The 14380-nt window shown below is 53.5% G+C and overlaps 1 protein-coding gene across 2 annotated transcripts in view; it reads right to left on the bottom strand.

Moving 5' to 3' along the window:
- Positions 1-7204, bottom strand: part of LOC142256283 (uncharacterized) — a 65512-nt gene extending 58308 nt beyond the window's left edge. Inside the window, exon 1 of one of the 2 annotated variants that reach the window (XM_075327903.1) lies at positions 7075-7204. The gene's annotated coding sequence lies outside the window, so the exon portion shown is untranslated. The remainder of the gene's footprint in view (positions 1-7074) is intronic. The other variant, XM_075327893.1, reaches the window with a different exon arrangement.
- Between the last annotated feature and the right edge of the window lie 7176 nt (positions 7205-14380).

The following is a 14380-nucleotide window of genomic DNA, read 5'->3' as shown; positions in this document are numbered from 1 at the left end:
CTCCCCCTCCCAGCCTTCCCCAGGATCAGCCTCTCTCCTCCCAGCCTCCCCCAGCACGCCGTGCTCCTCTGCCGACACTCACAGATCCGATCGCATACACTCACACACACTCACACATCAGAACACACTCACACACATCCGATCGCATACACTCACACACACACTGACGATATCGCACATACGCGCTCACACTCACAACATCCGGAGATACAACATGCTTCTGGCCATGTGATCCTCCGGCAGGTCCTGGAAGGTCACTGCACAGTATCGCCGCCGAGAAGCAAGCGATATCACGGGATGTTGTGAGTGTGTGGATGAGATGTGATGTGTGAGTGAGGTGTGTGAGAGCGAGTGTGATCTGATGTGTGTGTGTGTGTTGTTATGTGTGTGCGTGTGTGTATGTTCCGCCGCTGCAGGACCTTGATGCGCTGGTAACTATCCTACCATGGTTACCAGTGTATCCCGTCCCCCGCTCGCACGGGAGCCCACACCAGCATATGGTGGCAACCCCAGCAATGCGAGGGTATGTGTCGGCTGGGTTGGCGGCGTACGCTGATGTGGGCTCCCGGGGGTACAGTACTCACCTGGGAGTCGTGGCTCCGTGTCGGTTCGGGAAATGCGTGCGGAGGGCGGGGCCAGAGCGAGCGTGCATTGCGGGAGGGGGGCGGGGCGTGGCCAAGTTGCCAATACGTGCAGGGTGTCGGGGCGAGAGGCCAATCCGTGTGGGGAGCGGAGCCTGGGCGAGCGGCCGGCCAATCCGAGTGGGGGCGGAGCCTGGGCGAGCGGCCAATCCGTGCGGGGCCATGGTGAGCCCAGCGGCCAATCAGCTTTGTGTCACCGTAAGGACACAATTTTGGAGCAAGACAGACAGACAGACAGAATAAGGCAATTATATATATAGATATATCTAATATATAAAGCTGAGTGTGTGTGTGTGTGTGTGTGTGTGTGTGTGTGTGTGTGTGTGTGTGTGTGTGTGTGTGTGTGTGTGTGTGTGTGTGTGTCCACTAAAGGAATCCGCACCGTCGCATTTACAATTACGAAATTTTGCACAGATGCCTTATATGACCCAGGGAGCGTCGCAGACTATGCTTTGACGGGAAAATTTAACCCCGCGCTTTAGTTACTCTCCAAAAAACCTGCCTCCATTAAAGTCAATGGAGCTGCGAGCTATAGGTTAGTAATAGCAGCTGTGATTGGTTGCTATAGGCACAAAAGATATTGTTAGTATAAGAAGCTTAAAGGAGTTGTCCGACATTAGCTTAACAAAAATTTTTGAGTTTATCTGTGCTGTATTGTCATATAAATCACACCTACATTGTTATTTTTTGTTTTCTAACTTTTGTTCCTCTTGAATTATCCCTTTATTCTCTGCAGCTTCTTGTTTACATTCAGTTCCAGCAAACATGACCACTTCCTGTGCTGAACCTCAGTCAGAGCTGTCACCACCCACCCCAGTGTCCAGCCCCACCCCAGTGTCCAGCCTCGCCCCCTGCCAGCCCCCTGCACACACATTCCCTGTCAGTATTCTTCCCCAGCACCTGACCTGGTATCACTACAGCATTGCAAATAACAGCCCCACATCGGGCTCTGCACCGCACACATATGGCTCTGCACCGCACACATATGGCTCTGCACCGCACACATATGGCTCTGCACCGCACACGCATGGCTCTGCACCGCACACGCATGGCTCTGCACCGCACACGCACACATATGGCTCTGCACCGCACACGCACACATATGGCTCTGCACTGCACACATATGGCTCTGCACCGCACACGCATGGCTCTGCACCGAACACGCACACATATGGCTCTGTACCGCACACATATGGCTCTGCACACGCACACATATGGCTCTGCACACGCACACATATGGCTCTGCACACGCACACATATGGCTCTGCACACGCACACATATGGCTCTGCACACGCACACATATGGCTCTGCACACGCACACATATGGCTCTGCACACGCACACATATGGCTCTGCACACGCACACATATGGCTCTGCACACATATGGCTCTGCACCGCACACGCACACATATGGCTCTGCACACGCACACATATGGCTCTGCACACGCACACATATGGCTCTGCACACGCACACATATGGCTCTGCACACGCACACATAGGGAACACATGTAGGGAGTACATACTCACCCGTCCTCGGTTCCCGCCGCTCCTGCACGTTCGCCAGCTGTCTGTGCTCTGGACATATCAGCACAGTAGTGACGTCACCGCTGTGCTGAAGAGAGCACAGAAAGCGGGCAGTGATGAGAAGCAGCGCTCCTTCTCATTAGCACTTTCAAATGTACCGGCATCTGTGATCTGTGATGCCTGTACATTTGAATGTGTGATCCTGAGCAGGGGGCCCGATGCTGGCGCTGACACCACGGCAGCCGCCAGGCCCCTCCCCCAGGTCACGGACCCCACAGCAGTGCAGGGGGAGGTTACTGGAGAGTAAAAGAGGTGCGGGGGAATGTGTGGGAGGGTGCAGGGAAGGGGGCGGGGACTCCTCGCACTGTACCCGCCCAGCAGGGAGGCGACATGCTGTTCCACATTTGCATGTCAACATGGCCCTGCCCATGTTGACATGAAATGACCGGAGGAAGCAAAATCGCGGCAGGAGCGGTCACATGACCACTCTGAGCCGGGTGAGAGGGGCTGACAGCAGGGCGGGTAAGTGGTCTCTATCTACTTACCTGCCCCAATGTAGCCCAATAGGGAAATAAAAAAAAAAATCAAAGAAGCCGGATAACCCCTTTAAGTGTGAGGTAATATGATGTCGGTGGGGAGACAGACAGGGAAAGAGACAGACAGGGAAAGAGACAGACAGGGAAAGAGACAGGCAGACAGGGAAAGAGACAGGCAGACAGGGAAAGAGACAGGCAGACAGGGAAAGAGACGGAGGGGGAAAAAGAGACAGACAGGGAAAGAGACAGAGACAAGTAAAGAGACGGAAAGATACAAAGACAGATGGGGAAAGAGACAGACCTGAAACAAGACAGACAGATACAGAGAGAGACTCATACAGACAGACAGAGGCTGGGAGAGAGACAGTCAATATCCAGGGCAACGCCCGGTTACTACAGCTAGTATGAGATATATATATATATATATTAGACACGCACACACACACACACACACAGTGCCTTGCAAAAGTATTCGGCCCCCTTGGATTTTTCAACCTTTTCCCACATTTCAGGCTTAATGTTAATTTTCTGGTGAAGAATCAACAACAAGTGGACACAATTGTGAAGGTGAACAAAATTTATTGCTTATTTTAAACTTTTGTAAAAAATAATAAACTGAAAATTGGGGCCTGCAATATTATTCATCCCCTTTACTTTCAGTGCAGCAAACTCACTCCAGAAGTTTATTGAGGATCTCTGAATGATCCAATGTTATCCTAAATGACTGATGATAAATATAATCCCCTGTGTGTAATCAAGTCTCCGTATAAATGCCCCTGCTCTGTGATAGACTCAGTGTTCTGTGTAAAGCACAGAGAGTATCATGAAGACCAAGGAACACAACAGGCAGGTCCGTGATACTGTTGTGGAGAAGTTTAAAGCCGGATTTGGTTACAAAAAGATTTCCACAACTTTAACCATCCCAAGAAGCACTGTGCAAGCGATCATATTGAAATGGAAGGAGAATCTTACCACTGCAAATCTACCAAGACCCGGCCGTCTTTCCAAACTTTCATCTCAAACAAGGAGAAGACTGATCAGAGATGCAGCCAAGAGGCCCATGATCACTCTGGATGAACTGCAGAGATCTTCAGCTGAGGTGGAGAGTCTGTCCATAGGACAACAATCAGTCGTAGGCTATGTGCACACGCTGCGTTTTTTTGACGCTGCGTTTTTGTGCGTTTTTGGCCGCTAAAAACGCACAAAAACGCACCTGCGTCGAAAAAACGCGGCAAAAAACGCACGCGTTTTGCCGCGATTTGGTGCGTTTTTTTGCTGCGTTTTGCTGCGTTTTTGCTCACTGCGTTTTTTATCAGTGAACAAAAAAAAAAAAGGTCTGATGTCATTTCCTTCTTCAATGTGTTCTTCATTCTCCACTAGTGTATGCAGAAGAGCAGACAGCTGCAGAACTACAAGGCTCAGCATCCTCGATCCAATAGTGTATGCAGGACAGCAGACAGCAGCTGTCGAACTACAAGGCTCAGCATCCTCCATCCAATAGTGTATGCAGGAGAGCAGACAGCAGCTGTCGAACTACAAGGCTCAGCATCCTCCTTCCAGGACTGTATGCAGGATTTCTTTGCCCCCCCAAAAAAAAAAATGACGTGGGCTTCGCCATATTTTTGTATGCTAGCCGGGTACAGCAGGCAGGTACGGGCTGCCCCCAACCCCCAGCTGCCTATTTGTACCCGGCTGGGAACCAAAAATGTAGGGAAGCCCTTTTTTTTTAAATTATTTCATGAATTTCATGAAATAATTTTAAAAAAAAAATGACGTGAGCTTCGCCCCATTTTTGAGTCCAGCCGGGTACAACTAGGCAGCTGGGGATTGGAATCCACAGTGCAGGGTGCCCATGCTTTCTGGGCACCCCCGCTGTGAATTGCAGTCCCGCAGCCACCCCAGAAAATGGCGCTTTCATAGAAGCGCCATCTTCTGGCGCTGTATCCAACTCTTCCGGCTGCCCTGATGCCGGGTGGCTAGCCAGGTAATAATGGAGTTAGGGCTAGCTGTATATTATCAGCTAGTCCTAAGCCCGAAATTCATGGTGTCACGCCAATATTAGACATGGCCACCATGAATTTCTAGTAAAGATAAAAAAAAAACACAACACAGAAAAATATTTTTATTAGAAATAAAACACAACACAATTAGTGACTCCATCTTTATTGAAATAAACCCCCCTCCGCAGTAATCCTGGGTCAGGGTCCCGCGCCGTCCAATCAGGATCCAATGTCATCTGATCGGTTTGCTGGAAGGCAAAGTGATCAGATGATGTGTCAGGATCAAGTGCCTGAATCACATCACACATCAGCTGATTGTATAAAAGCCGATTATACGATCAGCTGATGCATCAGTAGAAAAAAAAAAAAAATAATACTCACTTATGTGCTGAATTACCGGCAGCTCCCGGAGCGATGGGGCGGGAGTCTGATCCTGTCCGATCGCTGCAGCAGCTGCCGGTAATCAGGGATGAAGTCTCCTGACGCATCCGCTGATACCGGCCGGGCGCCCGCGTCAGCCCGAGACTCGATCAGCTGATGCGTCAGGTGACTGCATCAGGTGATCCATAGCCAGGTCCTGCAAGCAAGGTCCTGCCCCGGGGAGACTGCACACAGCCGGAGCGGGAGCGGCGATACCGTGACAGGAGCTGGGAGCGGGCATGGCACCGCGAGGCTGCAGACAGGTGAGTATAACTTTTTTTTTTTTATTCTACTGTTAACTTTTGTTTTCGCAGCCGCTTCCACCTCCTGCCTGTACATGGCGCCGCACGGCAGCATACATGCACAGGACGGGAGATGGACGCGGCGGTGACGGTACCGGGAGGATTCATGCTTCTGTCTATACTGACAGAAGGAATCCTCTTCCTGTACACGTCACTTTACTACCCACCTCCTGCGCTTATAGCTGCGTTTTTGGTCTTAGAAACGCACCAAAACGCAGCTATTTGCGTTTCTCATTGCGTCTTTCAACATCCCATTGAACTCAATGGATGAAAAGCGCAGTGAAAAACGCGGGAATAATTGACATGCTGCGTTTTTGTGGTCACCACAAAAACGCAGCTGAAAAAAAACGCTGTGTGGGGACAGCAAAAATGAAAACTCATAGACTTTGCTGGGGAAGCAAAAAACACCAAAAACTGAGCTGTGACAAATGTTCAATAAACATGCAACATTACAAGCATGTGAATTGCAGCCTCAAGACTAGAAAAAAACCAAGGAGAAAATTGTAGAAAAAATACCCTGACTATAAATAAATAAATTGCAAGTGCTTAATAAACAGGGTACTTAGTATATACATTTTTGCAAAAAGGTAAGAAGCTGTCTCACCTCGTCACGGTGTACCCATCTGAGACAGTCCCTAACCTACTAAAGTTAAAAACATATTCTGTACCTGACTTGTGTCATGTTAAAACTTCAATATGAATGGTAAAGTGGTTAGCTGGGTCCCAGATTAAATACACAGCAAAAAGTGAGAAGCTGGTAATTGTTCAGCCTCAGTATCAGGAGGGCTGCACCCCCAACTTGCATTAAAGCAAGATAACAGACAAAAAACACAAAAAACTGAGCTGTGACAAATGTTCAATAAACATGCAACATTAGAAGCATGTGAATTGCAGCCTCAAGACTAGAAAAAAACCAAGGAGAAAATTGTTGATGCAATCACAGCGCCGCCCATAACCTCGTGCCTGCGACACACGTCACCAGTGGTCACTGTGCACACTCGCACTGCGCATGCGCGGGACCTAGGGTGCAGTGGCGTTCTGATGTATGAAATGGAGCGTTGGGGGACGGCGTAAATCGTCAGGAGGGACAGTAACGGACACCAGACAGCCCGCCCCCATGGAGAATTTATAAGATTTGCATACCAAAAGGTACAACTTTATAAAGTATTTAATTCGGTCTAAAAGGGGGCACAAAAACTATAGAAACCTGCTAGAATGCAGCCCAGGAGCTACAGAGGGGGAACTTTTAGGTTTAAAGCTACATTTCTGCCGACAGGTTCCCTTTAACATTTTATGTTTATGTTTGAAGCCTGAAATGTGGGAAAAGGTTGAAAAATTCAAGGGGGGGCGAATACTTTTGCAAGGCGCTGTGTGTATGTATATGTGTGTGTGTATGTGTGTGTACACACATACTGAATATATGCAGCCACCCCTTTTATACAGCCATATATATATATATATATATATATTAGTGCCCTTATGTGTCAGTATATAGTTCCTCCCATTTCTCCGTAAGATGCTCCCCCAATGTCGCCCCCCCAGGGTATACAGCTTTCCATCCCCCGGTACACGGCTCTTTTTCCTCCTCCCGAGGGTATACAGCTCCTCCCCCCGATCTGTATACGGCTGGGGGTGTAATGGTTAATTACCTTGGAACCACAGTGCAGCGTTGGACATTGGCGGGTGCACGACGGGCTCCTTCCCGGAATAACGTAATTTCTGTCACGTGTTAGGGGTGTGGTCTGATTAGCCGTTGCTTCCTGCAATTCGCCATTTGAGGAAGGTTGTGGCTAAATCCCAGTGGGCAGAATGACCTGTGGGCGTGGCGGCATGTTTGGTGGGCGTGGCGGCATGTTTGGTGGGCGTGGCGGCATGTTTGGTGGGCGTGGCGGCATGTTTGGTGGGCGTGGCGGCATGTTTGGTGGGTGTGATGACGTGTCCTCCCGTCCACCATATACTGGTCCGGGGCGGCTTCTGTACTCTCCTTTTTCTCATTTCCCAGGAAAGCGCCGAGTGACGTCGTCTCGTGCCCACAGCGCGGTTACTGCGCTCAGTGCGGAAATCCGGAGTGCTTTATCTGTGGATAAGGAGGCTTTATGCTGTTTGTGGGAGGGGTCAGTGCTGGGTGCCCGCTGTGGTGGGCTGGGTGGTAATGATGCTGGGGACCCTCTGTGTGGTGGGGGCTGCTGGGGGATAAGGGGCTCTCTGTGTGGGGGGGGCTGCTGGGGGATAAGGGGCTGTGTGGTGGGGGCTGTTGGGGGATAAGGGGCTCTCTGCGGGGTGGGGGCTGTTGGGGGATAAGGGGCTCTCTGTGTGGGGGGCGCTGCTGGGGGATAAGGGGCTCTCTGTGTGTGGGGGGCTGCTGGGGGATAAGGGGCTCTCTTGCGGGGTGGGGGCTGCTGGGGGACAAGGGGCTCTCTGTGTGGGGGGCGCTGCTGGGGGATAAGGGGCTGTGTAGTGGGGGCTGCTGGGGGACAAGGGGCTCTCTGTGTGTGGGGGGCTGCTGGGGGATAAGGGCCTCTCTGTGTGGGGGGCGCTGCTGGGGGATAAGGGGCTCTCTGTGTGGTGGGGGCTGCTGGGGGATAAGGGGCTCTCTGCGGGGTGGGGGCTGTTGGGGGATAAGGGGCTCTCTGTGTGGGGGGCGCTGCTGGGGGATAAGGGGCTCTCTGTGTGGTGGGGGCTGCTGGGGGATAAGGGGCTGTGTGGTGGGGGCTGCTGGGGGATAAGGGGCTCTCTGTGTGGGGGGCGCTGCTGGGGGATAAGGGGCTCTCTGTGTGGTGGGGGCTGCTGGGGGATAAGGGGCTCTCTGTGTGGGGGGGGCTGCTGGGGGATAAGGGGCTCTCTGTGTGGGGGGGGCAGCTGGGGGATAAGGGGCTGTGTGGTGGGGGCTGCTGGGGGATAAGGGGCTGTGTGTTGGGGGCTGCTGGGGGATAAGGGGCTGCTGGGGATAAGGGGCTCTCTGTGTTGGGGGCGGCTGGGGGATAAGGGGCTTTCTGTGTGGTGGGGGCGGCTGGGGGATAAGGGGCTTTCTGTGTGGTGGGGGGTAAGGGGCTCTCTGCGTGGTGAGTTCGGGGGGTACGATGCTGGGGCAATGACTGCTGGTGGGTTTTTAGTCATACGAGGCTGGAGGTTACCATGTGGCGGGATTTGTGGGGTGTATGATGCTGGGGATGCTTTCAATGTAAGACCCCTGACCCTTGTATTACCCTCACATTCAGGAGACCACCAACGCTGCACATGACCCGCTCCAGCGGTGCTAATGATAAATGCTCAACATTACATGAGAAAACAACTTTTTTTCCCCCCAATTACAATGAATTGATAGCTCAGTTCAGATGATTTGGAGAATTGTTCATGTTTTTGGAAGCAAATCACTTTCTAATAGCGAGGTTGGTGTATGTGTGGTGAGATGTGTGCTGAGGGTGGTGTATGTGTGGTGTATGTGTGGTGAGATGTGTGCTGAGGTTGGTGTATGTGTGGTGTATGTGTGGTGAGATGTGTGCTGAGGTTGGTGTATGTGTGGTGTATGTGTGGTGAGATGTGTGCTGAGGTTGGTGTATGTGTGGTGTATGTGTGGTGAGATGTGTGCTGAGGGTGGTGTATGTGTGGTGAGATGTGTGCTGAGGGTGGTGTATGTGTTCAAGTACGTGGTAGTGTGTGGCACATTTTGTGTGTGTATTCATATTCCCGAGTGTGGTGAGTATCCCATGTCGGGGCCCCACCTTAGACTCTGTACGGTATATACTCTTTGGCGCCATCGCTCTCATTCTTTTTAAGTCCCCCTTGTTCACATCTGGCAGCTGTCAATTTGCCCCCAACACTTTTCGTTTCACTTTTCCCCCATTATGTAGATAGGGGCAAAATTGATTGGTAAATTGGAATGCGCGGGGTTAAAATTTTGCCTCACAACATAGCACCCGGCGCTACCCGGGATAGTAACTGTCTCTCTGTTTCTCTCCCATTCTCTGTCTCCCCCTCTGTATATATCTTTGTCTGTCTATCTATCTTTTTTCCTGTCTGTCTATCTCTGTCACTTTCCCTCTCTATCCCTGTCTGTCTCTATCCCTGTCTGTCTCTATCCCTGTCTGTCTCTATCCCTGTCTGTCTCTATCCCTGTCTGTCTCTATCCCTGTCTGTCTCTATCCCTGTCTGTCTCTATCCCTGTCTGTCTCTATCCCTGTCTGTCTCTATCCCTGTCTGTCTCTATCCCTGTCTGTCTCTATCCCTGTCTGTCTCTATCCCTGTCTGTCTCTATCCCTGTCTGTCTCTATCCCTGTCTGTCTCTATCCCTGTCTGTCTCTGCCTCTTTGTGCCTGTCTCTTACCCTGTATATGGCTATGTGCGCACGTTGCGTACAAGCCCTGCAGAAATTTCTGCAGCGATCTAAAGAGCACACGAGCTCTTCAAATCGCTGCAGAAAATGTCCGTAGAGAAAAAAAAAAAGCCGATTCCATGCGCTCTGCCTGCAGGTCCTGCCATAGACAGAGCAGGAGCTGCCGGCAAAGCGCACGGAAGAAGTGACATGTCACTTCTTAGAACGCAGTGCTTCGGGCAGCAGCCGAAGCGCTGCGCTGTAAGACGCCACGTGCGCACGGCCCCTGCACAATCTCCATAGATTATGCAGGGGATGCAGGACGCATGCAGTTACGCTGCGCTACAAAGCGTAGCGTAACTGCATGAATTACGCACACGTGCGCACATAGCCTTAAGGGTCTGTGTCTGTCTCTTTCCCTGGCTGCATTGTGACACGCCAACATTCCATATAAGGGCGTGGCTGCGCATTCTTCTGAAGTTCTGGCTGAACTGTGGCTCCCAGCTCCATTCGCTTTAATGGAGGCAGGTTTTTTGGTGAATAACTGTAAAGCGCGGGGTTAAAATTTCCCCTCAAAACATAGCCTATGACGCGCTCGGGGTCCAGAAATGTAAGTGTGCAAAATTTTGTGGCTGTAGCTGCGACGGGGCAGATGCCAATTCCGGACATACGTACACACACACATACACACATTCAGCTTTATATATTAGATATGTGTGCCTGTGTGTGTGTGTATATGTGTGTGTGTATATGTGTGTGTGTGTGTGTATATATATATATATATATATATATGTGTAAAATATAGGGGTTTTTATCTTTTTAATTTTTCACTTAAGGGTGCTTTACACGCTGTGACATTGCTAGCGATGTCGTGCGTGATAACACCCGCCCCCGTCGCTCGTGCAACATTTGGTGATCGCTGCCGTAGTGAACATTATCGCTACGGCAGCGTCGCACGCACATACCTGGTCAGCGACGTCGCTGTGACCACCGAACAATCCCTCCCTCAAGGGGGAGGTGCGTTTGGCGTCATAGCGACGTCACTGCAGTGTCACTAAGCATCCGTCTAATAGAAGCGGAGGGGCGGAGATGAGCGGGACGTAACATGCCGCCCACCTCCTTCCTTCCGCATTGCCGGTGGACGCAGGTAAGGAGATGTTCGTTGCTCCCGCGGTGTCACACGTAGCGATGTGTGGTGCCGCAGGAACGACGAACAACATCATACCGGTGGCAGTAGCGATATTAAGGAAATGAACGTCAACGCTCACCGTTTTGGAACGATTTTGCGATCGTTGATCGTCGCTCATTAGTGTTACACGCTGTGATGTCGCTACCGGCGCCGGATGTGCGTCACTAACGACGTGACTTTGACGATATATCGGTAGCGATGTCACAGTGTGTGAAGCACCCTTTAGTCTCTATGGGACTTTAACTTTTATTACTCTGATCACTTGTGTAATGCTGTAATGTATTACAATACACATGCACTGCAATGCATTAGACCTGTCAGTGTGACAGTGACTGAATGCCTTTTAGATCATGCTCCTGGCAGGGTCTAACAGGCCACCATAGCTGACAAACCAAAAGGTCATTATTACCCCTCTTCCTGTCATGATAACCATCAGCAGTCCACTATCTTTTTGTGTGGGTGCCGATATGGTGGGAAAAGGAGCCCCCTCCGTCTCTTAACCTTCTACATTCTGAAATCGCTGGTGATTGCAACACTAAGGCTATGTGCGCACACTGCGTCTTTTTGACGCTGCGTTTTTGTGCGTTTTTGTCCGCTAAAAACGCACCTGTGTCGAAATAACGCGGCAAAAAACGCACGCGTTTTGCCGCGATTTGGTGCGGTTTTTTGCTGCGTTTTGCTGCGTTTTTGCTCACTGTGTCTTTATGCGTTTTTTATCAGTGAACAAAAAAAAAAGGTCTGATGTCATTTCCTTCTTCAATGTGTTCTTCATTCTCCGCTAGTGTATGCAGAAGAGCAGACAGCTGCAGAACTACAAGGCTCAGCATACTCCATCCAATAGTGTATGCAGGAGAGCAGACAGCAGCTGCAGAACTACAAGGCTCAGCATGCTCCATCCAGGACTATATGCTTGAGGGAGAGTCAGGGGGAGCAGACCTACAAGGCTCAGCATCCTCCTTCCAGGACTGTATGCAGGATTTCTTTGCCCCCCCCCCCCCCCAAACAAAAAAAATGACGTGGGCTTCGCCATATTTTTTCTTTCGTCACGACAGCACCCACGAGAGAGGGATCCGCCCCCTTCAGGACAGGAAACCTACAGATAAAAAGGGGCGGTCCCCCTCCCTCATCAGTTGGTTTCCTGTCCTGCTGGGATCGGAACCTACAGTACCTGGGTCCTGTTGAGTCCGTTCGGTCTCCAAGGGAACGGCGGAGCTCTGGATCCGGAAGCACGGTCGGTGGAGCTCCCCTCGTGGACTCCGTCCTCCGGTGCACCTCGTCCTCTTTCTCCTGGTCCGGCTTTGCCTCCAGGGATATGACGCCTGCAGCAGGGGGTGCTTCTACCGGAACGTGTGCGCTGCGGGGGGGCCCTGCCGCGTCTGTGCACGCTTCCCTGCTGCAGTGACCCGGAAGTATACAGGAGCACTTCTGGGGGAGCGGCCGGGAAGGTTCCTAGTGAAGCCCGTGGTCCCCTCCATCCTGGCCGGACGCTGCGGTGCTGGTGAGTCTATGGCGGTCGGGCCGGAGCCTCTCCCTGACGCGTGCCTGCGTCTTCACCGCTGCACGGCGTGTGCACGTGGGAAGGGGTGTCCTGGACCTGCCGCGTCCGCGTTCTGTCTCTCCGTCGGCGGCCCGGCTGTGCTCCTGCTTCTGCGGATCAGGGGGGGCTCGGCTGTGGATCTCTGCCAGCCCTTCCCCCTGCCCTTCTGTCCGGGGTTGCTCCCCTTCTAGGTCAGTCCCTCTGCCGTCGGCGTCCCTCCTGCTGTGCTGAGGCCGGCGTCCTGGTGGTGTATGCACTGGGGTGTGAGCTGGGGTGCCCTCTTGGTCTGTGCTCGGTGGCCTCTGTGCCTCCTGCCTCTGAGCTCCTGGCCCCTGTGGCCTCCTGGCCTAGGTGGAACCTGGCCCCTGTGGCCTCCTGGCCTCGGTGGAACATGGCCCCTGTGACCTCCTGGCCTTTTTGGACTTTTGGCCTTTGTGGCCTCTTGACCTCTGTGGCCTCCTGTGGTCTTCTGTGTCCTCCTGGCCTCTGTGTCCTCCTGGCCTCTGTGTCCTCCTGGCCTCTGTGTCCTCCTGGCCTCTGTGTCCTCCTGGCCTCCGTGTCCTCCTGGCCTCCGTGTCCTCCTGGCCTCCGTGTCCTCCTGGCCTCCGTGGCAGCTGGGCCGCTTGCTTTCTGTGGCCTCCGGGCCTCTTGGCTTCTGTGGCCTTCGGGCCTCTTGGTTTCTGTGGCCTCCGGACCCCCTGGTTCGGTGGTCTCCTGGCTTCTGTGGCCTCGGTGCTTCTGTGGCTTCTGGGCCTCGGTGCTTCTGTGGCTTCTGGGCCTCCTGGCTTCTGTGCCCTCTGGGCCTCTTGGCTTCTGTGCCCTCTGGGCCTCCTGGCTTCTGTGCCCTCTGGGTCTCCTGGCTTCTGTGCCCTCTGGGTCTCCTGGCTTCTGTGCCCTCTGGGCCTCCTGGCTTCTGTGGCCTCCTGGGCCTCCTGGCTTCTGTGCCCTCTGGGTCTCCTGGCTTCTGTGGCCTCCGGGGCCTCTTGGTTTCTGTGGCCTCCTGGGCCTCCTGACTTCTGTGACCTGGGGGCCTCCGGGCTTCTGTGGCCTCTGTGCCTGTTGGCCGCTGTGCCGGTTGGCCTCTGTCCCTGTTGGCCGCTGTGCCTGTTGGCCGCTGTGCCTGTTGGCTTCTGTGCCTGTTGGCTTCTGTGCCTGTTGGCTTCTGTGCCTGTTGGCCGCTGTGCCGCTTGGCCGCTGTGCCGCTTGGCCTCGGTACCTCCGGGCTTCTGTGCTTCGAGGCCTCGGTCCTCTGTGCCTCCTGGCCTCGTGCTTCTTGGCCTCGTGCTTCTTGGCCTCGTGCTTCCTGGCCTCGTGCTTCCTGGCCTCGTGCTTCCTGGCCTCATGCCTCTGTCGGTCTGTCCCTCCGGGCCTGGGGCCTCTGTGCCTCCTGGCCTTGGGCCTCTGTGCCTCCTGGCCTTGGGCCTCTGTGCCTCCTGGCCTTGGGCCTCTGTGCCTCCTGGCCTTGGGCCTCTGTGCCTCCTGGCCTTTGGGCCTCTGTGCCTCCTGGCCTTTGGGCCTCTGTGCCTCCTGGCCTTTGGGCCTCTTTGCCTCCGGGCCTCGGGCCTCTGTGCCTTCTGGGCTGGGGCCTCTGTGTCTCCTGGCCTCGGGCCTCTGTGCCTCTTGGCCTTCGGGCCTCTGTGCCTCTTGGCCTTCGGGCCTATGTGCCTTCTGGCGTCGGGCCTCTGTGCCTTCTGGCGTCGGGCCTCTGTGCCTTCTGGCGTCGGGCCTCTGTGTCTCCTGGCCTCGGGCCTCTGTGCCTCCTGGCCTCGGGCCACTCTGCCTCCTGGCCTCGGGCCTCTCTGCCTCCTGGCCTCGGGTTTCTCTCCCTCCTGGCCTCGGTGCCTCCTGGCCTCGGTGCCTCGGTGCCTCCTGGCCTCGGGCCTCTGTGCCTTGTGCTTCCTGGCCGCGTACCTCTGT

The sequence above is a fragment of the Anomaloglossus baeobatrachus genome, chromosome 1 (genome assembly GCF_048569485.1).
Source record: "Anomaloglossus baeobatrachus isolate aAnoBae1 chromosome 1, aAnoBae1.hap1, whole genome shotgun sequence".
Taxonomy (NCBI): Eukaryota; Metazoa; Chordata; class Amphibia; order Anura; family Aromobatidae; genus Anomaloglossus; species Anomaloglossus baeobatrachus.
This window is presented reverse-complemented; position numbering and strand designations above follow the sequence as displayed.